This window comes from Chanodichthys erythropterus, chromosome 12, assembly GCF_024489055.1.
Source record: "Chanodichthys erythropterus isolate Z2021 chromosome 12, ASM2448905v1, whole genome shotgun sequence".
Taxonomy (NCBI): Eukaryota; Metazoa; Chordata; class Actinopteri; order Cypriniformes; family Xenocyprididae; genus Chanodichthys; species Chanodichthys erythropterus.
In genome coordinates, this window is record NC_090232.1 from 23,157,186 (window position 1) to 23,180,447 (window position 23,262).

At 40.3% G+C, this 23,262-nt stretch overlaps 3 long non-coding RNA genes across 3 annotated transcripts; 1 reads left to right on the forward strand and 2 right to left on the reverse strand.

Moving 5' to 3' along the window:
- Positions 1–2,849: 2,849 nt before the first annotated feature.
- Positions 2,850–3,315, reverse strand: LOC137032766 (uncharacterized). Its single transcript, XR_010896743.1, has 3 exons — positions 3,271–3,315; positions 3,057–3,142; positions 2,850–2,962 (listed from the first exon to the last, which is right to left on the reverse strand). It is a non-coding gene; the product is annotated as an uncharacterized lncRNA (long non-coding RNA).
- A 10,876-nt stretch (positions 3,316–14,191) lies between these two features.
- On the forward strand, positions 14,192–14,859 carry LOC137031956 (uncharacterized). Its single transcript, XR_010896629.1, has 3 exons — positions 14,192–14,315; positions 14,452–14,628; positions 14,713–14,859. It is a non-coding gene; the product is annotated as an uncharacterized lncRNA (long non-coding RNA).
- A 5,678-nt stretch (positions 14,860–20,537) lies between these two features.
- LOC137033009 (uncharacterized) lies at positions 20,538–22,966 on the reverse strand. The gene is made up of 3 exons (XR_010896788.1): positions 22,921–22,966; positions 21,348–21,762; positions 20,538–20,673 (listed from the first exon to the last, which is right to left on the reverse strand). It is a non-coding gene; the product is annotated as an uncharacterized lncRNA (long non-coding RNA).
- Positions 22,967–23,262: the final 296 nt, after the last annotated feature.

Here is a 23,262-nt window from a genome sequence, read left to right on the forward strand (position 1 = left end):
GTGTTCCTGCCCTGTGTTAATTAAAGTCTCGTACTATTGTGGAAATCCGTATCTGCCTCGTCTCTCTACACCAGCATCCTTAACAGAAGAACGGACCATTACCAACTGGATTTTCACAAACTGGAATATGGAGACTTCCACCAGCTCCCTGGCTTCTGCTCCTCCAAGGCCTCTCTCCCATCTGGCAGCTGGCGATCGCCTCATCGGGCTCCTTCAGGTGGGTCGTTCGCTGGAGAGGTATGTGGAGGAGTTCGTTGAGCTTGCTTTTTTGACTAACTGGCCCGACGCTCAGTTGATCGCCCTGTTTCTGGATGGTCTGGACGACAACACTATCCGTTTTGATGAACCTGTTTTTCGTTTCTCCTTAAGTGAAACTATCAGTTTAATTTTGTGGTTAAATGGCTCCAAATTCTTCGTGGACACGGTTCATGATCAGTGTATGTCTCCAGTCCATCCGGAAACACGGTTGGCCGCTCCAGCCGCCGCCGCCGAGCCTGCCGCTCCAGCCGCCGCAGAGCCTGCCGCTCCAGCCGCCGCAGAGCCTGCCGCTCCAGTCTCCTCCGCCGAGCCAAGCTCTCCAGTCTCCGCCGAGCCAAGCTCTCCAGTCTCCGCCGAGCCAAGCTCTCCAGTCTCTGCCGCCGAGCCAAGCTCTCCAGTCTCTGCCGCCGAGCCAAGCTCTCCAGTCTCTGCCGCCGAGCCAAGCTCTCCAGTCTCCGCCGCCGAGCAAAGCTCTCCAGTCTCCGCCGCCGAGCAAAGCTCTCCAGTCTCCGCCGCCGAGCAAAGCTCTCCAGTCTCCGCCGCCGAGCCAAGCTCTCCAGTCTCCGCCGCCGAGCAAAGCTCTCCAGTCTCCGCCGCCGAGCAAAGCTCTCCAGTCTCCGCCGCCGAGCAAAGCTCTCCAGTCTCCGCCGCCGAGCAAAGCTCTCCAGTCTCCGCCGCCGCCGAGCAAAGCTCTCCAGTCTCCGCCGCCGCCGAGCAAAGCTCTCCAGTCTCCGCCGCCGCCGAGCAAAGCTCTCCAGTCTCCGCCGCCGCCGAGCAAAGCTCTCCAGTCTCCGCCGCCGCCGAGCAAAGCTCTCCAGTCTCCGCCGCCGCCGAGCAAAGCTCTCCAGTCTCCGCCGCCGCCGAGCAAAGCTCTCCAATCTCCGCCGCCGCCGAGCAAAGCTCTCCAGTCTCCGCCGCCGAGCAAAGCTCTCCAGTCTCCGCCGCCGAGCAAAGTTCTCCAGTCTCCGCCGCCGAGCAAAGTTCTCCAGTCTCCGCCGCCGAGCCAAGCTCTCCAGTCTCCGCCGCCGAGCAAAGTTCTCCAGTATCCGCCGCCAAACCAGCTCCAGTATCCGCCGCCAAACCAGCTCCATGCTCCTCCACCCACACATTGACTTTATTCCTTGGACTCCTCAATATGATCCTAAACCTCTCCAAGTATTTTTTTTGGGGGGGCCAAGTACCCGTGGGTGGGGGACATGTGGGCGCCACACATGTGGGTGGGCCTCTGATGTGGCCTGCCAAGGCTCCTGACCCGCCGTGGCCTGCCAAGGCTCCTGACCCGCCGTGGCCTGCCAAGGCTCCTGACCCGCCGTGGCCTGCCAAGGCTCCTGACCCGCCGTGGCCTGCCAAGGCTCCTGACCCGCCGTGGCCTGCCAAGGCTCCTGACCCGCCGTGGCCTGCCAAGGCTCCTGACCCGCCGTGGCCTGCCAACGCTCCTGACCCGCCGTGGCCTGCCAAGGCTCCTGACCCGCCGTGGCCTGCCAAGGCTCCTGACCCGCCGTGGCCTGCCAAGGCTCCTGACCCGCCGTGGCCTGCCAAGGCTCCTGACCCGTCGTGGCCTGCCAAGGCTCCTGACCCGTCGTGGCCTGCCAAGGCTCCTGACCCGTCGTGGCCTGCCAAGGCTCCTGACCCGTCGTGGCCTGCCAAGGCTCCTGACCCGTCGTGGCCTGCCAAGGCTCCTGACCCGTCGTGGCCTGCCAAGGCTCCTGACCCGCCGTGGCCTGCCAAGGCTCCTGACCCGCCGTGGCCTGCCAAGGCTCCTGACCCGCCGTGGCCTGCCAAGGCTCCTGACCCGCCGTGGCCTGCCAAGGCTCCTGACCCGCCGTGGCCTGCCAAGGCTCCTGACCCGCCGTGGCCTGCCAAGGCTCCTGACCCGCCGTGGCCTGCCAAGGCTCCTGACCCGCCGTGGCCTGCCAAGGCTCCTGACCCGCCGTGGCCTGCCAAGGCTCCTGACCCGCCGTGGCCTGCCAAGGCTCCTGACCCGCCGTGGCCTGCCAAGGCTCCTGACCCGCCGTGGCCTGCCAAGGCTCCTGACCCGCCGTGGCCTGCCAAGGCTCCAGACCCGCCGTGGCTCATGGATCCGCCCTGGAGACCTCCACTCCAGTCCACTCATCCCCCGGCACCTGCAGGAGGTCTCCAGGGCGCCCGCCCCCCCTCCCGGTTATTCTATTTACGGCGCGAGGACGCGCCTACCGGGAGGGGGAGGTACTGTTACAGATCCCTTGTCTTCCTGGACTCCATATCCCATGATCCTCCTGTTTCATCACCTGCACTCACTTCCCTCGTCAGCTCCTCATCATCACAGATCACCTGCACCTGGACTCTATCATCTGCACTCCCTTTATAATGCACTCACTCCCTGCACTCCTTGTCCGTTCTCTGTTGTGTTTAATGTATGTTTGGTGTTCCTGCCCTGTGTTAATTAAAGTCTCGTACTATTGTGGAAATCCGTATCTGCCTCGTCTCTCTACACCAGCATCCTTAACAAAATGTATCAAATAGTAAAATTGCTGACCCCTCAAATTCAGAATTATTAACATCTCCTTGTCTCTGTGAGTAATTGACTTGTGAAATTCAACCCTGTGAATTACCTGTTTGTCCTCCTGAGCCTTTTAACGAGAAGGCTGCTTTTATGGCTGGATGCTGATTGGCACATATTTTGACCATATTCTCACATCCAGGACAACAAAAGGATCAAGCAGACCTGAAACAAATGACCCATGATTGAAATCACTTTAAATCCATTTAGTCTTACCTAAGTGATATTGGATATTGGAAAAATGAGGCATAGTTGTTACCCAGTATACGCTGCTTCTCCTGGAACATGGTCTGCATGATGAATGATCTCTTGATCCTGGATCCATGCAGTCCACCTGGAGATTATCTGAATGATATGTGGTTGTATATAAAGGGTAATTAATGACTGAACGTTACATACATACCGATAGCAGCAATATTAGTCCAGGACCTTATATCTATTGGTACTGAATAAGTCAGAAATTAATTTAATACCCAGCATGCTCATTGTTGTCTTGTTGTTGCTGCACAGGCTGTCTCTCCTCCAGCTGCTGAAAATAAAAAGTATGTTAGATTTATTAGAATGAATAGACCCACACATAACGTTATCGTTAAACCAGTAAGTGGTGACAAACGAGAATATTTTGTTATAAACAACTCTAAATCATTGATTTGTCTGGTTCATTGTCATTACAAAGAATTTAAATAAACAAATTGTGAAGTAATTAACCGTGTCTGATTAATCGTTTTATACAGATTTTATTGGATTTTCAATATGGTTCATATGAGCTTCAGGGAGGCCAGGCAGGGTCTAAAATTAACAAACACTCTACGTTACTACAGATGCCGTTTAACGAATATAAGTGATTATTCTGCCGTTTATAGCATTAAACAGTGAACGTTACACTTAAAATAACTAAAATATATATATATATAAAACTGCGTCTCAGATTTTAAAGTTACCTCAGACCGCCTCACGGGGACAGCACTCGTGCGCACATTAACCAAACGTAATTTATTTATGAAATACATTTAGAAAACCAAAAACACTGCACTAACATTACTCATCACAAGTTATATTTAGTGTCACATGGGCAAAAACGATGAATAAAAGTACATTTGTAGGGCTTACCTTTTACTCCGTGTCCGTCTGAAGTCGACCGTTACAAAAGTCCGTTTGACTTGCTCGTTTAAAATTTCGAATTTGTCTCGCGCGTGCCCCATCCAATAAATCTCCTACATTCACAAACACAACGTATAATATAAACATGTCCATAACTTGTGGCGCTCTAACGGTTACACTATGGCAAGCCGTTTTGACTTTTATTCACATCTCAGGATATGAATTCTTGATATCAACAATTCAGTTCTTGATATCAGGAATTACATTTCAACTAGTAACAATGTTACTTCTTGATATCAACAATTTAATTCTTGATATTATCAATTCAGTTGTTGATATCAGGAATTACATTTCCACTAGTAACAATGTTCATTCTTGATATCAACTTTTGAATTTCCACTAGTAAAAACTAGAATTCTTGATATCTGTAATTGTATTTTCACTAGTGAAATGTCACCATAGGCTGCCATTCAAATTCAATTGTTGATATCAAAAATTGAGTTCTTACTAGTTGAAATTCCAATTTCTCATATCAGAAATGCAGTTCTTACTAGTAAAAATAGTAATTTTTGATATCAATAATTACATTGCTACTAGTAAAATGCAAATTGTTGATATCAAGAACTCAATTGTCACTAGTTGAAATGTCAGTTCTTGATATCAACAATTGAATTGCTACTAGTAAAAATGTTCATTTTTGATATCTGAAAATGTATTTCTGATATCAACATAATTTCAGATATGTAAAATGGCTTTCTTACTAGTAACAATCACATTCATGATATCAGAAACTAACATTGTCACTAGTGACAATCAAATTATTGATATCAAAAATGAACATTGTTACTAGTAGCAATTCAATTGTTGATATCAAGAATAGATTTTGCACTAGTAACAAAGTAATTAATGATATCAAAAATTAGCATTTTTACTAGTAAGAATTTATTTCTGATATGTGAAATTGGAATTTCAACTAGTAAGAACTCAATTCTGGATATCTGTAATGGTTTTGTCGCCCTTTTAACATTTAAAAACATGAATTGTTGATATCAACAATTCAATTCTTGATATCAGAAATGCAATTTTCACTAGTGGAAATGCTGAGTGTTGATATCAGGAATTACGCTTCTTGATATCAACAATGACGTCATCACTCGCAGAAATACATTTATGATATCAAAAATGAAATCACAACTAGTAAAAAACATACTTCTTGTTATCTGTAACTTAATTCTTACATGTTAAAATTTAATTTTCACTAGTAAAAATTCTTATTGCAGATATCATGAATTCCGTTTAGGATATGTGCATAATAATGAATTCCTTTTCGGATAAGTGCATAGTAATGACGACTGCTTGTTAATATTCAAATAAGAGCGTGATGTTTTTTGCGTGCTGCTCAGAACTGTGGTGAACTGTGGACAAACTGGCAATGGCAAAGGAGGTTTTTAGGCAAATTAAACGCTTCACAATTCAGTTTTCAGACCATACAATGCAAATGCAAAACCAAAAAATTGAAACCAGGCGTTTATTTTCCTTGTTTTACGGTTAGGCCTACATCATCGGTAGCAGCCGCGCCATAGAGTTACAGCAGAACAGACCGTTTGTGATGAACTTTTAAAAGGTAAGCCGTTTAAATAAGATTTTATATCATCAGTACATCTGAATCAAATTAACTTGTGTATTAAAGCATGATAGCTGATATTGCTCACTAAATAAATAGTTTCAGGGGAAGTTATATGATAGTAGATTAGATAATAGATTAAAACAGCTTTATTCGTCGTCGTGTAATTAGAGAAAAAGTCTTCTCAACGGGATTATATAACTTTGGGGCTTGTGGTGGGTGAAAGTGGTAAAATTAGAATATCCTTATTCCTTATTAAATATACAACCCAGGTGAAAAAAAAATACTATAGTAAATAGTAGTCTATTGTGTTTTTGAACCATACTATAGTAAATTGTAGAATACTGTCTATATTAGCCTATAGTATTTACAACACTTTGTTAATGAATGCTACAGCATACTGCAGTATAGTGAACTGATACTGTAATAAATACTGTAGTATACTTTCGTTTTTTATAAACTTCCCTCTCCCCATCAATCCAAAAATCAGCCGACCTGACACATATATACAGTCAACAGAATCACAATGTATTACTGTCTATATGTGTCAGCTCGGCTGATTTTTGGATTGATGGGGAGAGGGAAGTTTATTAAAAAAAAAACAATGCTTAAAAGCAGCACTATATATATATATATATATATTATACTAGGCTAAATGGGAAATCATACTAAATACCAAAACTGTATTATATACTACTACTATATTTAATTTGTCCTGTTTTGTCTCCTTTTATCTTGCTTTCAATACAAGCACAAAGGGGATTCAGATCCTGAAGACTCCATGCAATCTCGCTGTACCCTCACCATCTCTGCTCCTTGGATTTTGCAAGCTTTTCCTTGCTCCTTATTTTTAATAAACCTTCAATAAACATAAAAGTTCCCAGTGTTGTTTTTTGTGAAAAAGGGCAGATACACCTGTATATGATTAACACACAACTTGGCACACAATCTTTAGTTATTTAGATTGCTCCTGCTCACTAGAACATATTTCCTCTTTTCCAACACAGTCTCACCCCCTACTCGTCAAATGTCTGACGCATGGTCAGTAGACCCTGGCGTCACTTTTTAACGCACTGGGTATACCTTTGGCGTTATTTTTCGACGTGCAGGGTAGTCCGATAGACTTCTATAGAACTCAACAGCGTTGAAATTTGACGTCTTGGGTCAGCACACCGCAACCCGTTGTCTGCCTTATGGGTCGACGCTACAATAAATAAAAATAAAAAAGGAATAGGCTACAAAAAATGATTTATGCCAGGGCGAGTCAAATGGCGGCTCCCAGATCATTTTTATCTGGCCCTCCAACTGGTTTTTGATGTTTAAAAACCCTTGCAATCTGATATCAAAGTGCCCTCTGCATAAAGGTTTAGCGCGTTCATCAGCGGTGAGTTTAACAACGCACACGGTGTACAACCGCATTCAGCGGTGAGTTTAACAAAAATCAACTGCAGGTAAGACGGCATTCAGAGGTGAGTTTGACAAAAGCAACGCTCAACTGCAGGTAAAATGGCATTAAAAGGTGAGTTTAACAAAGCTTCAAGGTGCGTGCAAGTAAGCATTTTAAGAGTTTTCTTGTCATAGGTAGGACACTGCTTTAATTATAGCATGCTGGATAACGTTTTTATCGGAGGTTTGTTGATTTTAATAAATATATATAATATGCTACGATTGAGTTCAATTAATCTTTTTTTGTTATTGTTGTTTTATTAAATCCTCTAAATTAATAACGCTGACGTCAACGTATATGGGCGATCCCAAGGTCCATTGCGATTTTACACTCGGTAAGTGGAAGGGTTAACGTTAATTAATAGAGATGGATTACACATCAAAAACTGTTGAATCAGGACAAGAAGTTGTGTTTAGAAACTTTAGATTTGTAAGGTGGCCATTTCTGATGACTGATGATATTTCTGATAAAAATACAGCTTTCTGCACCACATGTGCGGGCTAGCAAAGTTAGCTAATTGAATTCAAGTTCATTTTTGTCGCATATAATCATGTAAGGTACAATTATTGGGGAATGTAAGATTTTCATAATGAGACATACTGTAAGTGTTAGCTGTAATGTATGTCTGCGTTGGGATTCTTCTTGTGGTTGTGTGTCGTTGCTCTTTGCCCAGTGTTTTGTGCCCATTTATACACATGCTAGTCAGTGTAACTTATAACTGTGCTAATGAAAGCATAGACATGAAAATAAAGCACATTAACAAATTAAATCAGTGTTAATTAAAAGCTTGTATTCTAAACTACTATGAATGCTGAGGGAAGTTTTTGATTAAAATCATCACAGGGAAAAGGAAATAATCTAGTTAAAGAGATGTGTTTCCTTGTTAATGCAAAAGTATAATTAATAACATAAACAGATTTAAAAAATGGCACTGATTATCAACCAAACTGGCATTTTGAATGGTTGGTATCAATATCAGCCATGAGTGTCAAGATCAGTCCATCCATATCTAGTGAGATATTGTATTGTGAGTTTGCAGGCAACACCCAGCCCTACAGTATTCTGGCCTAATATTTATATAAGCACCCACAGACCTCATCCACCACATCCCAAAGCATGGGCAAACTAGACCAACATTTTCTCAAGTTCTTAAGTATTTTTGTAGTTGTATGTAGCATGATCTTCAAATCTGAATTTATATTCTTTCCCTTCTCTCAACAGGTCCCCTAGTCCCTTCATCATTTACTTTAAAACTTCAGCTTCGTTACAAAGCAAAAACAAAGGCACTTTTTAGAGCCACGTTTGTCTAGTTAATTGTTGTCAGTCCATCTGGTTCTCTGTTGTTCTTGCTCTCTGTTGTTCTTGCTCTTTTGCTCTTCCCCCCCCATCCCTTTAGTGTTGTCTTGTTTGTCCTTGTTCATCATGAGTGACCATTGCAATTTCGAACAGGTCCTTAATGAGCTTGATGAGCTCGTTGAACATTCTAAATTAAATTATGAACTCCAGACCTTGGAAGATTTCATCAATAAGATGCCGGGAGAACAGGAGGCAGCACCATCCACCAGCCATCAACCAGTCCAGAAGGCTCCACCATCCACCAGCCATCAACCTGTCAGGTGGCTGAAGAGAGACAGTGATGGAAATGTTGTCTATGACAGACCAAGATCATCCCGAAACCAAACAGGTCAGTTTTCTTTTTTCAGTCATATTACTTAAAGGAGAACTCCTGTGATTTTTCACACATATCTAAAACAGAGATATAGATTGTTTTACCACTTGGGATTGAATACACAAATCAGTAACGTGTCTGGTATGAGATTTTTATTACATACTCATCCAAAGTGGTATAGACAACGAAACTGGGCCAATAGAAGTTTGTATCATTGTGTGGAATAAAATGAGCTTGTCAAAATCTATGGAATTGTAATGCTTTAAAGGTTGAGGGTTTTATTTTCTGCTATAGCTAGTAGTCACAGCTACAGTCGTAAGACTGGTGCTCATACTAGGATGTTGGACAGCAGCAATGAGATGACCAACTACTGTCCTCCTGACACTGTTGGTATGTTCTTTATTTTGTCTCTATTAGTTCATTATGTTTATAGATTATAATAATTAGAATGTAAATTACATGTTTTTGCGTCAGAATAGCCGACAACATCCATGTTGCACACTTTGATAGTGTAGAAAATTATTATTATTATTATGTACTATTTTAACAGAGACTTTCCTTGAAGAGCTAAACCACTCACAGGGTGATGACTTGGATGATCAGGAAACGGCACCAGCACCACCACGAGCTTCCTCAGACTGGTCTACTCGAAAAAGTCTCCTCTCAGAGAGGTGGGAGAAAGAGAGACCCTGTCTGGTGAATGCCATGGTGGCACAACAAAATGCAACAACTCAGATCTGCCAACAATGTGGCAACAGTCCAGCTGCTGTCCGTTGTCGTGACTGCCGACCACAACCATTCTTCTGTGCTGATTGTGATGTCAGTATACACCGAAACCACGTGTTCCACAACAGGGATGCAACGATAGCTGGATTCTTTCAGCCATTGCCTCCAACAACCTGTGTCGTGGAGAGGGCTCTTTCTCAGTGTGGTAAGCTGTATTTCTTTTTCTTTTTTCTTTTTTGAGTGTCCCATTTAGGGCTGCACAATTATTGCAATCGTAATTGCAAATATGATCCAATGCAACTGCCTAATGGTAAAATCTGCAAATAATCATGAATAGGTGACATTTGACTTTTATATTCACGTCATCCTCCTTGACTGTGCAACTTCTGGTTGGTGGGTGTGCGTAGTGCGTGAAGGGTACAAAAATTCTGATTGGTGAACTTCAGTCGGTCAGTGGGTGTTTTGTCTTCTTGTACACTGGCTGTGCTTACCTATCAGAGGTGGCACAAATTAAAGAGACATTTGGAATATTGAACTGAATCAAATCATTCACATTAAAAAATCATATTGGAAATGGTAATCGCTTTATCTGTCAGAAAAAGTGCAATCATATATTGTGCAGCCCTAGTCCCATTCTCAGTTTATTTAAATAACTTCACAGTATAATAGGCTTCACAGGAATATTTTGAGTACTTTCTCTGAAACACACTTAATGACCTTTTATCTTTAAAGCTTTTCAAATCATTGATTTAAAAAAAAAAAAAAAATCATTACAGAATACTTCCCAGTTAGTACATAGGATGATGCATGTCTTTAATCCCTGCATATGATGTGTCTTTCAGTGTGTATTGTGCCGTTGGAGATGCCCGAGAAAATATGTAGTTGTTCTCCAGGATCGTTGAGTGTCAACCCAGGAAAAGTTGTTGCTGTGGTTACAATGAATGGTAAGAATAAAATGAACTTAAGGGAACATTCCCAATCAAGTGGCTGTAGTGTCCATATCACACTGGGTTGGACTTTAACCTGATTCCACCCCATAGGGCTCTCCCACTCGCTTCCTGCCACTTTTCATTGTCCTATTTGAATAAAAAAACAAGGCTGTGCTATTGGCTTTGTAAATGTGTCCTGATCTATTTCTATTCAAATGTTCCCTATAGTGGTCTGAGCTGGGCAGGATTTTCAGTCCTGCACCCCCCCGTTCCCACAATATTCTGTCCCGTTCCGCAATAATGTGACGGTTTAGTCCCGCTCCCGCCCGCATCTATAACCTTGTGAGCATCTCCCGCCTGTGAAAGACCGCAGGATAGGCAGGAGGGATGTTCAGTTTTGTGTTCTGTCTCACGAAAGAGGCACTTGACAACTGAGAAAGACTGCCAGATGTCTGATTTTAAGTTTCTTGGTTCTGAATGTACTACATGGGTGATAGTAATGTAGGCTACTTTTCTTTAGAAATTCACAAATATCTGAAGTAGCCCAGTGGTGTCCTCTTCTTCTGTCATGCTTTCAATTTCAAGTTCCAACAACGGAGCAGCAGGAAAGAATTGAAACCACGTAAACAACACTGTCAGTTAGGCTGCTTAAACCTCTTTTTTTATCTTTTTTTTTTATTGCTGCCTAATAGATTATCTAGCTGAACTATAATTACATACACTACTTTCTCATTTGTATATGTTGTTTTAAACACATATTTCATTTGCAGAAGTGCAGTGAATCATCTGTTCCTCCCGCACCAGCAAACACACCTGTCTAATCCCGGCCAGTCCCGCATAGAGCTTTCAAAACCTGTCCCGCGCTGCAGTCTTTTGTGTCGGGACATGTGGGAGGTGCCTCTAGTTCCCAATGCATTTGTTGTGCATAATCCAATGTGTTCTTGATTTTTCCAGGACGATATGATCTCAGTATGCCTGAGATGAAATGCGAGGCATGCAAAGCCACTTGGAGCGCTGGAGTGGATGACCTGGTCCGAAATGACTACTGGCCTGCTACCCTTCACTTTTCCACGGTGTACGCTACAGATGTGTTTTGTTCATATGAAGAGTTGAAGATGGCAGCACCCGGACTGTCCTGCCAAGCATTTTTAAGAATGCTTGATCAACGAACTGTCCGATTTGGCCGTGTGAGTATTAGTGGTGGGAATCACTAACAACTAGTACTAGTATTGACGTGTATCACAGAATGACTATGGTGACATTATCAGCACATTGATTATTATAATTGGAGCATGTTGATGATATCAAAACACAGTGATTCAGCTGTACTTGATACATCTATAGAACATCATCTAAGATTCAAAGTCTTTGTGTAAAAACTACCGCTCAGTAAAAAATCTAAATTCGTACACTACATGTACAAAAGTATTGGAGCAATTTATCAACTCAATCACTCAAAACATTAGACCTGTTGTATAAGATCAAGTAGTGATGTCCTTGTCACATTCTAGTCATGCAGTTTGCATTCAGAAAAAAAAAAAATAGGTCCATAAAGACATGGTTGGTTAAGTTTGCAGTGGGAGTTGAGTTTGCTGTGGAATTTGTCTTTTTTTTTTTTTTTTTTTGGAGACTTTGGTCGTGATGTTTTCCAAAAGATTTCCAATGATGCACTGGGCTGCCTGTGATGAGCAGCTGCCTGTGGAGGCTCGATGCTGGAGGATTTGGTGTCACCTTTGACCTTATTAACTTTAGTTAACTTTACTGTGAATTATGTTGACATGTTTTACTGTTCTGAAACAGACTGGGAAGATCACAGCAGACAGCTTCAGAAAAAGCTTTTTGGAGTGGGAGGCTGTTAGATTTGAGGTGGATAAGATCTGCAGGGAGGAGCATTTTGTCTGTCCTGCGTGCACCCCAGACATGCTTGCTGTTTCTGTGGATGGAAATCGCAAGCACTACCGCTTTAAGAATGCAGCAAGGTACTTACAAAATGTGTGTAATTTGCAGTGTTGTTAAAGTAACCTTTGCTGTGTCATATTGAAGGTCAATGTGTACCTTTCTTTCATTTAGATCTGAAGAACAAGCCTTATTTGATGGCATCTTCATTGCAAAAGATGATGAAGTAGAGAGATTTGTGGATTACATTCATTCTACCACCAACCATGTAAACTTGTTGTACAATATTTCTAAAAACACCACCAATAACATCTTACAGTTGACATTGTTTGGGTGACTATTTATATTAACCTTTTTCCATGTTGTAGGTCTCTGGAAGAGGTGTCTGTGGAGGGGAGTGGTCAGCTGCCAGGGAAACGTCTCAGAGATCCTCAAGTAAAATTGATGAGGAGGGACTTGAGCTTGCAGTCTGTCGACATGGAGTTTTTCTTGGCGCTCTCAACATGTTCAGGGGAGAAATCTATGCTTATCCCCTCTACCTGCAGAACAAGCTGGCAAATAAGCCAATAAGCTTTTTGCCATGGATGTAACCTGCAAGTACTGGCCCTACCTCAACAAAGTGGCAAAAAGCTGCCCGGAGCTCCAGCACCTACTTAGCATGAAACCGTTTCTCTCTGTGTTTCATGCCAAAGCCCATGATTTTAAATGTGAGGTAAGAAAACATTACCATGTCATTGACTGTCCCTAAACACCTGCAAAGGTATGTTGGCAGCTTTTAAGTATTTTCTTTAATAGGTTAAATGGAGTGGAGCTTACCAGCAAGGGGCCGGATTGACACTTGGGGAGGAGGTTGAGCAGTGTAACGCCTTCCTCTCTAGGATTGCTGTGACCACGAAGCACATGTCCAAAGCAGGTAAGGTAACCACACACTGGACTACTTAGATTGAAAGTGTTACAAGAAAATGTGGTGAGGGACATGTGGTACAACACAGATTAGTGTATTTTTTTTATTTATTTATTTATTTTTGCAGGACGTACAGACATGCTTACACTGATGGCCATGCGCTGGAATCAGCAAAAGTTTAAGAACTTGGCTACTTCACTTGCCTGCCAATATCAGAAGGTAGAGATGAGTATTGTTATTTTCTTATATTGTAAATACCTTCTATTGTATATTTTTGTAGGTATAACATTTTTCTTCTTTCATTTCCTTTTTTTGTTATTTAAGGCCACAAAACGCCTGGAGAGCCAACTTCAGGACCTGGAAAGCATGAGAATCCAGCTGGCAGTGACACAGGTTGAAGTTGAGGGCTGGGTCACTGATATTAAGGAGTGGGCAGAAGGTGAGAGTTATACTATTACTTTAATGTCTCAGTTCTGCAGAATAATGGGAGACATGCTTCTGCAAGTAATTACTGTTTTAAAATGAAATCATACATACAATGTTTTCTTGGTCATGTACTTATGCAATTAAAATGTCAAATTGTAGTATGTAATGCATGCACACTGGAAATCATGCCGAAACAAAGTGCCCTGAAAGTACCTGAATGGTTCACAGTCCAAAAGTTGGAACATTGGACATTTCTCGCAGTTAGCGGATCCTATCTTGGCTACGTTGTCATTTTCTTTGGTACCCTGTTACATACTTCCTATACACGCTAAGAAATATGAAATGATTATTGAGACTCACCTGTCCTTCCTCCAAGAGCTTTTCTTTTATAAAGAAAAAAAAGGAAGCAAAGAGGGATAATCCTTATGATTTCCCTGTGGCATCCTGTTACATTGAGACTTAGCTCATTTCAGTTACTGTCATGAAAATGTAAGCAAAATGTTTGCATTTCTTTTCTTCTCAGCAACAACATCCCAGAAGAATGCCGATCTTGACGCGGTGACCAGTAGAATGGAGGTGCTGGTGGCCAGCATTAAAAGAAGGTCCCAGCGCCTTTACAAAGACACCGATGGCAGCAAAGGTCGGGCCCGGATTCGGCGCAAAATCAGAGAGGAGAAGGCCATTCTTAGCTCTGTTGTTGAAAAATACAACAGTATGGTTCCAGATACAGAAAGAATCGCCTTTGACATCATTCTCTCTGACGAGACAGTTTGGCCATGGCAACTTTCACATCGTGGTATGTACACAAATCTGTTGACAATTTTGTTTGATTCACATAGTAGCACAAAACCAATTATGCCTTATCACAGATTATTTCAGAAATTCTTTGAAAAATACTTACAATTCACTTATTTTCCACAACTGTATCCCAGACGCTGTAGATTTGAAAACCAAGAGGAAGGCGTTTGATGTTGTGATGGCAATAAGGAGACTTGAGGAGGAGAAGAAGATTGTTCTTTCTGAGATGGCAAAGCATTGGAAATCTCTCTCCACTCGTGCAGACACACTCAAGGAGATGTCATGCCAGCTTTCCAGTGAGGCATTGAAAAGTACGTATTTAAGTAATGTGTTGTAATACTATACTGTACATTGTAATTTTTTTTTCTGATAATTTTTTGTTTTACTCCCATAAGGTGAGCTGTGGGCTCTAAACGAAGAAGGGATCAAGGGTTTCCTCAGCTTAACTTTGAGAAAAAAGCAAGAAGTCACCAGAATGATGAAGCATGCAAGAGACTGTTATGCTCAAGTTTTGACTGGAACAAGTATGGACTTCCAGAATGATTGGGATGGATACGACAGTGATTCTGAACTGTCAGACGACTGAGTATGAGGAGCTCTCAAAGTGAGAAATGAGCATTAACTCACTTTTCTTTTGATTCCTTATATTTGTCAGTGTTTCCTTTTTAGTTTTTTAGGTTTTTTAGCAGTGGGGGCACGTCCAAAAAAATCACCAGTTAACTTAATTTAAATTTGCAAGACCAGGCTTAAATGAACTGACAACATAAGTTATACGACTTACGGTTCTCAAGAACGTACACACACAATCTCAACTGGCTTATCATCCGTACAGCGTCTCTTTTTCCTTTCTCCCTTTTTCTGCTGAGTGACGCGCATGCCCGCTTTCATACATTCATATATTTCTGATATACAAATCTTTGTAATGTAAACAGTTTAAAAATGTCATTACAAAGTGACAATTATATTTTGGATATAAATATAAATTCTCTTCAGCGTTCTGCTTTCTCCACCCCATTCTATCAGGGAAATCTGTAGAAGCTTAACAGGTTTAACAGAGGCCATCCTTATATTTAACATATTTCAGAAATTAAATGCCATTTCTTTCAGCCTAAAGGCCTGGCCCCCATCTTGGGAACATAGGAATGACTGTGTCATAGAAGAAGGTCTGCTAAAATGACTGTTGTCACATTGCTGGTTCCAAGAAACAAAAAAATGTGGCCATGTGGACAACAATAAAGTTCTACTGTTCTTCTAATGTTGTAAATAAAAATTATTTGTTTATAAATCTCTGCTTCATTATTCAAAATGTTTCCTTAATTTTGGACAATAAACACTGTTTTCGTACAAGCTGCTGTCTAAGTAACATTTTAAAGCCTTGTAGTTCTCAAGGTATAGCCAGCTTTGGTGTTATGAATAACCTTACAGTTGACACTAACCATATTATTGTATCTACACTGTTTTTGAAAAAAAAAAAAAAAAAAAGACACGTTTGTAAAATGGAGCTTGCCCTCAATATGTTTTCCATGTGTAAATGAAGTTTACTGCTACACTATAAGTTTGTAACAAATAAAAAGGAACATTTAAGTGTATTGACTACAAAACAGCTTTCCCATGAGTTATAGCCATGTTTTCAACCATTGTCAGCACACCTGAGAAGTCAATAAAAAAAGTAATAGTACTTAATAAATTATTAATACAATGATTTTACTGTCATAATCAGCCAGACAGTGTGTCACATACAGTAGGTTCTGACATAACAGTTAACGTTAGGCGTTATTGGCTTGAAATGCTCCAGATCCAGGCCTATGTAACGTTAGATGAGCAACTTTTCTCGTAGTTTTCTCTTCCTTTTCCAATTGGCTGCTTTGTAGTGAGAAATGTGCATTTTATTTTTACAAAACTAAAGATACAGATAATATACATTCATTGAACGAAGATTATCTTTCGTTGCTATGGCGGTTGCTATTGACGCAGCTGAAACCACGTAGCTTGCATTACGTACTTCCGCCCGGAAGTATTTTCTTCACTTTATATATAATTATATTTATAACATTTCTCCACAGAAAAAAACAATATGATAAGTCAACAATACGATATGTTCATGTTAATGCTATCACATTTAATAATTTCTCCTTCGATTCTGAGAAATATGTTTTTTTTTTCTTTTTTGTAGCTGAAGGTTATGGAAGTGCCTCGTGTTGTGGGCGGAGTTTGCGCGTTCTACTGTTTGGCGAAAATATCTGAAATAAACCAACATTTTAAATTTTTGTTAACACAGATTATCTAAATGCAGTGTAATTACTAGTTTGACTGCACTAGATATTTGATATATTCAGTAGATATATCTTTTTACAACCCTAGTTTACAACCCTAATTTGCAAACCGAAAGAACTACAACTGTAGTGCTCATTTGTATCAAGCTGCATGGTGTGGCTATTGGGAATTGTAGTTTTTACCAAATTTGTATTTTCCTTAGAATTTGAGGTTGTAAATAGTTAGTTGAAAGTATAGTGAGGGGTTTAGAGGTATGGTAAACACATCTATGTAATCAGATTTTAAATATGTAATTGTTAAGTGGGTTTAAATACATTTTAACCATATTTGACAGCGCCCCTAGTTGTTGCCTATACTGTATATACCTCAGTATGATAGCTGAGGTCAAGAGCTCTCTATACCAGTTTATCCCATATATGTAGCCCCTTTTGTTGCTGAATTATAAGCCTTCAAACATGCACCAAGGTGAAGTTTCAAAGGTCAGTATTTCAAAGTAGGAGCTATATAGAATTTTTATATTAACATATGTTACTCTCCAGGTCAAGACCTTTCCAAAAATGTATTTGGTTTAGCTGTACAACAAAATTTTAATTTTCTCATTTCATGGACATAAGGCCATCTCAGGTCTAGTTTCAGAGAGCACTTTGAGGTGTCAATATATTAAGTGAACATGTTTGTTTGTTTGTTTGTTTCTGAATGTGTAAACAGATTAATTAATGACCCCACAACATGAGGAATACCTTGTCCACACACACACACCCCACCAGGCTAGAAAAACACACACACACACGTTTTTGTGAATTGTGGGGACTTTCCATAGGCATAATGCATTTTATACTGTACAAACCGTATTTTCTATCCCCCTACACTACCCCTAACCCTAAACCTAACCATCACAGGAAACTGTGCACACTTTTACTTTCTCACAAAAACATCATTTAGTATGTTTATTAATCCATTTATATAATGGATAATAATATAAACAAGTATACACACACACACACACACACACACACACACACACGTATTTCTGTTTGGGACACACACATGGCTTATAAGCATAACTATTTATGTTAATGCTGCTATGATGGTACACATACTGTAGGCCCTGTTGCATCCTCTGTATTTAACAACAGCGTGGCTTCCCAAACGATTAGAAAGTGTTATAAAAAGGAAAGGTGATGTAACACAATGGTAAACATGCCTCTGTCCCAATTTTTGTTGAGCATGAAATTATAACTTTGTTTATATTTGCAAAATACAATTGTGCTGGTCATTAACTAATTGTTGAGTCATATGTCTTTGTGGTTATGGCTTTTGAATTAATTTTAAATTAGTTAATAGTCATGTGCCTCAACAAGTAAAGTCATAACATGATGCTTTTGCAAATCGTTAGCTAATGATTAATTAAATCAGACAACTGAAAGTTGAAATGCATGGCTTTGACCCATTGTGATAATTAACACATTAATTTACATTATTAGTTAATATAATGTTATTTGGGAATTAACACAATGTCATATTTAATTAACAGCAATTCATATATTATTTAATCTATGAATCATATAGAATGTTCGTTAGTTGCTGATGCAGTGACCATTAATAAATGGTTTAGTTCTCAATGAGTCATACATTAACTCATGATTATCTGTGCATTAGGTATGCATGAATTAATGCATATTAGTGTACCTGTATTGTATTTGTAAGTGTTACCGGTTCATCTTTCCACTTGTCCAGATGGATATGGTCATTACCTTTACTTTGCATGGGCTTGGGTTGTTGCTAAAATGTATATTGCATAACTGATTACTAATATTGTCACGTTGTTTGTATTCAGTGCATTTCAAAGTAATCTGTATGTATGTATGTAATCTGTACAGTAATAAATGATTACTGTATGTAATCAGTATGTAAGTTTCGTACATCTTAATATGGGACCTGCTGTGACCTCTAATGTTCCAAAATGTTGGTAGTTCAGGTTGAATCTGAAAGTTCCCAGTTCTCTCTTATCCTAAGGGTTGATGAGCCAAAGTCAACTCAATAGTCAGATGACAAATCACATTTGTATTTCTGTTTACATATATACAGTTATCAGCAAGTATTTACAGACATTATCAGTTGCATACATAACCATGACTATCACAATTCCAGTAACATAAAAGAGAGTAGAATATGAGAACATATGTAGCAATTGAACTAATTTACAAAATGACAGTCAAGACTTTTGTCAAGACTTTAGAAACCTTTTCAAATCATCAAAGTACAAGTCAAAGCAAAAGTGATTACAACTGTGACCTGAGTCTGATTCGAGTCCCCAACTCTGCATCATCATCATCATCATCATCATAATCATCATAGCTGATGTCACATAGCCAATCCAATTCTTCATCCATTTCCCCTTCCTCCTCTTCCACCAGCCTAGGAGTTGGCCTCTGTATGTGCATGCTACAGTCTGCTGTCTGAGTCTGAGGTCTTGCAGTCTTCTCTTAAGTAGACTGATGAGGCCTGTGGACCCCTCCTCTGTGAATCCATTCGTATAGCCTATAGCCAAGTCCACACATGAAGAATAATGGAATTACCGTCACACTAAACATTAAATCAGAGAGAGCTTATTTATGTTAAGACGAATCTTCAATACAAAATCAAATTATCAAATTAAAATAATCTTTGAAGGCTATTTATTCTTAGTTTTTGAGCCAATACTGGCATGATTGCTTTTCACTTGAAAATAGTTTGACCTATGAATGTTAAAATGCATAAAGCAAGATAGTTTGACTTGCTTGCTGTTTGTGTGCACACTGAAATGGTGGCCATCAGTGACTGAACCTTTTCTGCTGAGTCCTTAAGGTACTGACAGTGCTGCATCATCTCCTTCACATGGATCTGTTTTTCTTCTGTCAGTCGTGAGACAAGCATTGGTCAAAGAGCTTCTTCTTGGTGATAATGTCGACACCATCTGAAGGAATGAAAACATTATACATTAATTAGCAAATTTGATGATGATACATTTTAAATAAATACTAAAAGTTAAATCTTCATACAACACCTGTGTTCTGTTCCTGCCAAGGCCAGATCATGCTCTCTGCAGCTTTGTTGGAGAGTTTCTGCACAACTGAGATTGTGTCCACAAGATCACCATCAGGTTGTTGGTTGTATCTCTGGATCTCTTCTAGCAAGCGTTTCTTTTCTTGGGCAATCTTCTGACTAATCTTCTGACACCTTTTGTTGCGGTCTGTAATAAGAGCAAAAACAATGCTATTACAAAAGAGCTGCCATGGCATTTAATGAACAGAACCAATATATCTTCAATTTGCATTTGCATTACTTACATTTACTAATACATACCATTCTGTCTGTAAAGGTAGTGCTTCTTCAGACAAATACTCACAAAGAGTGCTTCGATGGAGATCTGCAAACCATGAGCATCAACCGGACTGGATGCTGCATTACCTAGATTAAAGATAAGAAGAAAGAAAAATGTTTCAAACACACTCTCTACCAACAGAGATGGCAACCTCACGAGTGTCACAGGAGCATATAATTTGAGGAAAGGCTGTTGGCAGCAAACACTCTGCAAGAGCAAAAGACAATCAGGATGAAATTAAAGAATGTTTGGATTGTGAGTAAGTACTTGGAAAACATAATGCATGATTTACTAATGTTGTCTGAAAAAATGCAAATCAATTGAAAAAGAGACACCAACCTTGTTCACAGACAATGTAGTTTCACAAACTCGGTTGGAGGAATGTATTTATAAAAGCCATACATGCTGATTTGCTTACTATGCAGAGTGTGGCGTTTATGTACCAACTGATCACACTCTGCACAAAACCACTCTGAGGGCAAACATTCCCCACAACGAATGATGGCTTCTCTCACGTGACAGTGATTACATGTCATCTGGAAGATGTTCTCAGCTAACAGCAAGTTGTCAATGATTTGTGGCCTCGCCTGTTGCCAACATTGTTGGACCTCTTTCTGTCTTTGACACCAACTGGACAATGGTGGCTGCTGAGCAAAATCCTGCCCATCAATGCTCTCTGAATCCCGAAGAAGATCCTCAAGCCTTTGCATATTACAATCTTCAAAGAGAGTAAGAGAAAAATACAAACATAATAGAAATCCAGAAATCCAACATTGCAATTCCACTACCACTGACTTCTTTTGTGGCAATTCCATTGCTTTTAATACAGGGACAGTCCAGGGATAGCAGAGAAGGCAGAGGGTGAAAGGATAGTTGGAAATGGACAATCAAACCCATGACCCTTAAAGGAACACTCCACCGTTTTTTGAAATAGGGCTTATTCACCTTCTTTCCTACATTTAGATAGGTGGGCAAATGCATTTTTGTCTCAGTGCATGCATTGTTTTAGTTTGACAGGGTCGGCGCTAGCTTAGCTTAGCATAATGAATGGAATCCTTTGTTGCCAGCTAGCATGTCCTGAGTAAAAGTGATCCAAAAAAAAAAACACCTAATTACTTAATTACTGGCCTGCGTATTCACAATGAATACAAATAGCGATGCAGAATAAGACTAGGCGATTTCCTAGGCAGACATTGACTTGGGACTATATAATGAGGAAGCACAGGCTGCTACTTGGGCGCAGAGATATCACGCAACAGATGAAATCCACAAATATCTCTGCGCCCAAGTAGCAGTGCTTCGCCTGTGCTTCCCCATAATATATATGGTTTAGCTGGTGGAATCAACTGTCTCTTAATGGTGTCAATTCATATAAATGAAAACATGTCCCACCTTCCTACATACTTTTGTGCATCATATTGCAATATATCATTTGACGCGTTGAAGAAGATTTCAGCTGATTGGCTAACCCACAAGGTGAATGGAAAGACAAACAGAAATATAGGTATACTTTGATTTATTTGAACACAGCTTTTTTTTACAAAAATCAATAATAAAGAAAAAAAACAGCATGACAGCATGTTAGGGTGGAAACCATTGAAAGTGTGTAACGTAACGTGGCTCCTCCTTCTCATCTAAAATAGTCACATCCGCAACCAGGATGGCTGTGCCCGTAACGGGTAACTCGACAACTCATAGCAGGTATTCAACTCATATTGAACTACAGACCAATGGGTGACGTCACACATGGTTGGCACCTGGTGGGAACTGGCAGGCCGGCTCCCATGTCTCCTCCCAGATTTTTCCACTGTATCAGTAAAAAAAAAAAAAAAAAAAAAAAAAAAAAAATTATATGTATAGTTTCACAGCATAAATATTTTCAAAAAAATTGTACGGTCTTGTATTTCATTGTTTTTATACAAACCTATACATATATAGTGCTTGATGCAATGTAACAGATAAACATCAGCCACTCTCATCGATAAAGTCATAGAAAGTTAACTAGCCAATAGCCGATATCAGTCAACAAGGATGATCTTGGCCGATACTGATGTTCTGCCAATATATTGGTGAATGTCTACTTCCTACATATAATCACACAGGGGCAATTATGCATGGTACTGAAAAGAGCAAGTGGCTAAATCCTGTAGGCAATATTTGACACTGCATTTAATCCAACCTATACCAACAGTGTAACCAACAGTGTAATTAATATACAGATGGGTCTCCAAAATTACAATATTGTGCAATATTTCAAGCAATTTTTGTTGTTTTAATCTTGATGATTACAGCTTACAGCTCATGAAAACTCAAAATATTAGAATAAAGAGGAATACAGAAATGTCGACCTTTTGAAAATAAATTTACAAATCTGACTTATCAAAAATTGTTAATGCATACACTCTATACTTGGTCTGGCTACTTTTGCACAAATTACTGCATCAGTGTGGTGTGGTATGGAGGCCATCAGTGTATGGCATTGATGAGGTGTTATGGAATCCCAGGTTGCTTTGATAGTGACCTTGAGGTTGTCTGTAATGTTAGGTTTGGTGTCTATCATTGTCCTCTCTATGGGGTTCAGGTGTGATGAGTTAAGCACAGCAATACCATGCTAAGCAAACCAGTTACTAGCAGTTTTGGCACTGTGGCAGGGGCAGAGTCCTGCTGGTAAAGGAAATCAGCATGTACATAAAGCTTGTCAGCAGATGGAACCATGCTCTAAAATCTCCACGTAGAAGGCTGCATTGACTCTGGACTTAAAACCTAGTGGACATCACAATTCTCTCACCGCTGCTTGTTGGTTGCAAAACTTTGAGACCCACCTGTACATTTAAATTTGTGTGTGCTACAATATACATTCCAACCTTACATTCCAACCTTTATCCACCACCTATGAGATGGTTAAAAGTGGAAACAGAAAGGACATTTATGAAGGCAATATAAACCAATATAAAGCAGTACTTACCATGCAGAGCAAGGTAACCATTTCACCCTTACTTCTGCTTGCCCCTACAGAAAGACACAAACATATAATCAGGTTTTGAATATCATCATTTTTGGGGCAAGGCCACTTGGCCTTCAGTTGAACTTAAATGGACTCAAATTACCACTTGCTTAAATGGTCAGTGTTTTGTGATATGTGAAATGCCAGATGAGCCACAGACAATGGAGAGATGATCAGAACCTAATGAAAAATATATTTCTTACCTCGTTTATCCTTCTTCCTGTTATGGAGTCATATTTGAAAACTTTTTGCCTACTACATTTCCGGCAACCTTAAATGACAAAAATAAATAAATAAATAAAT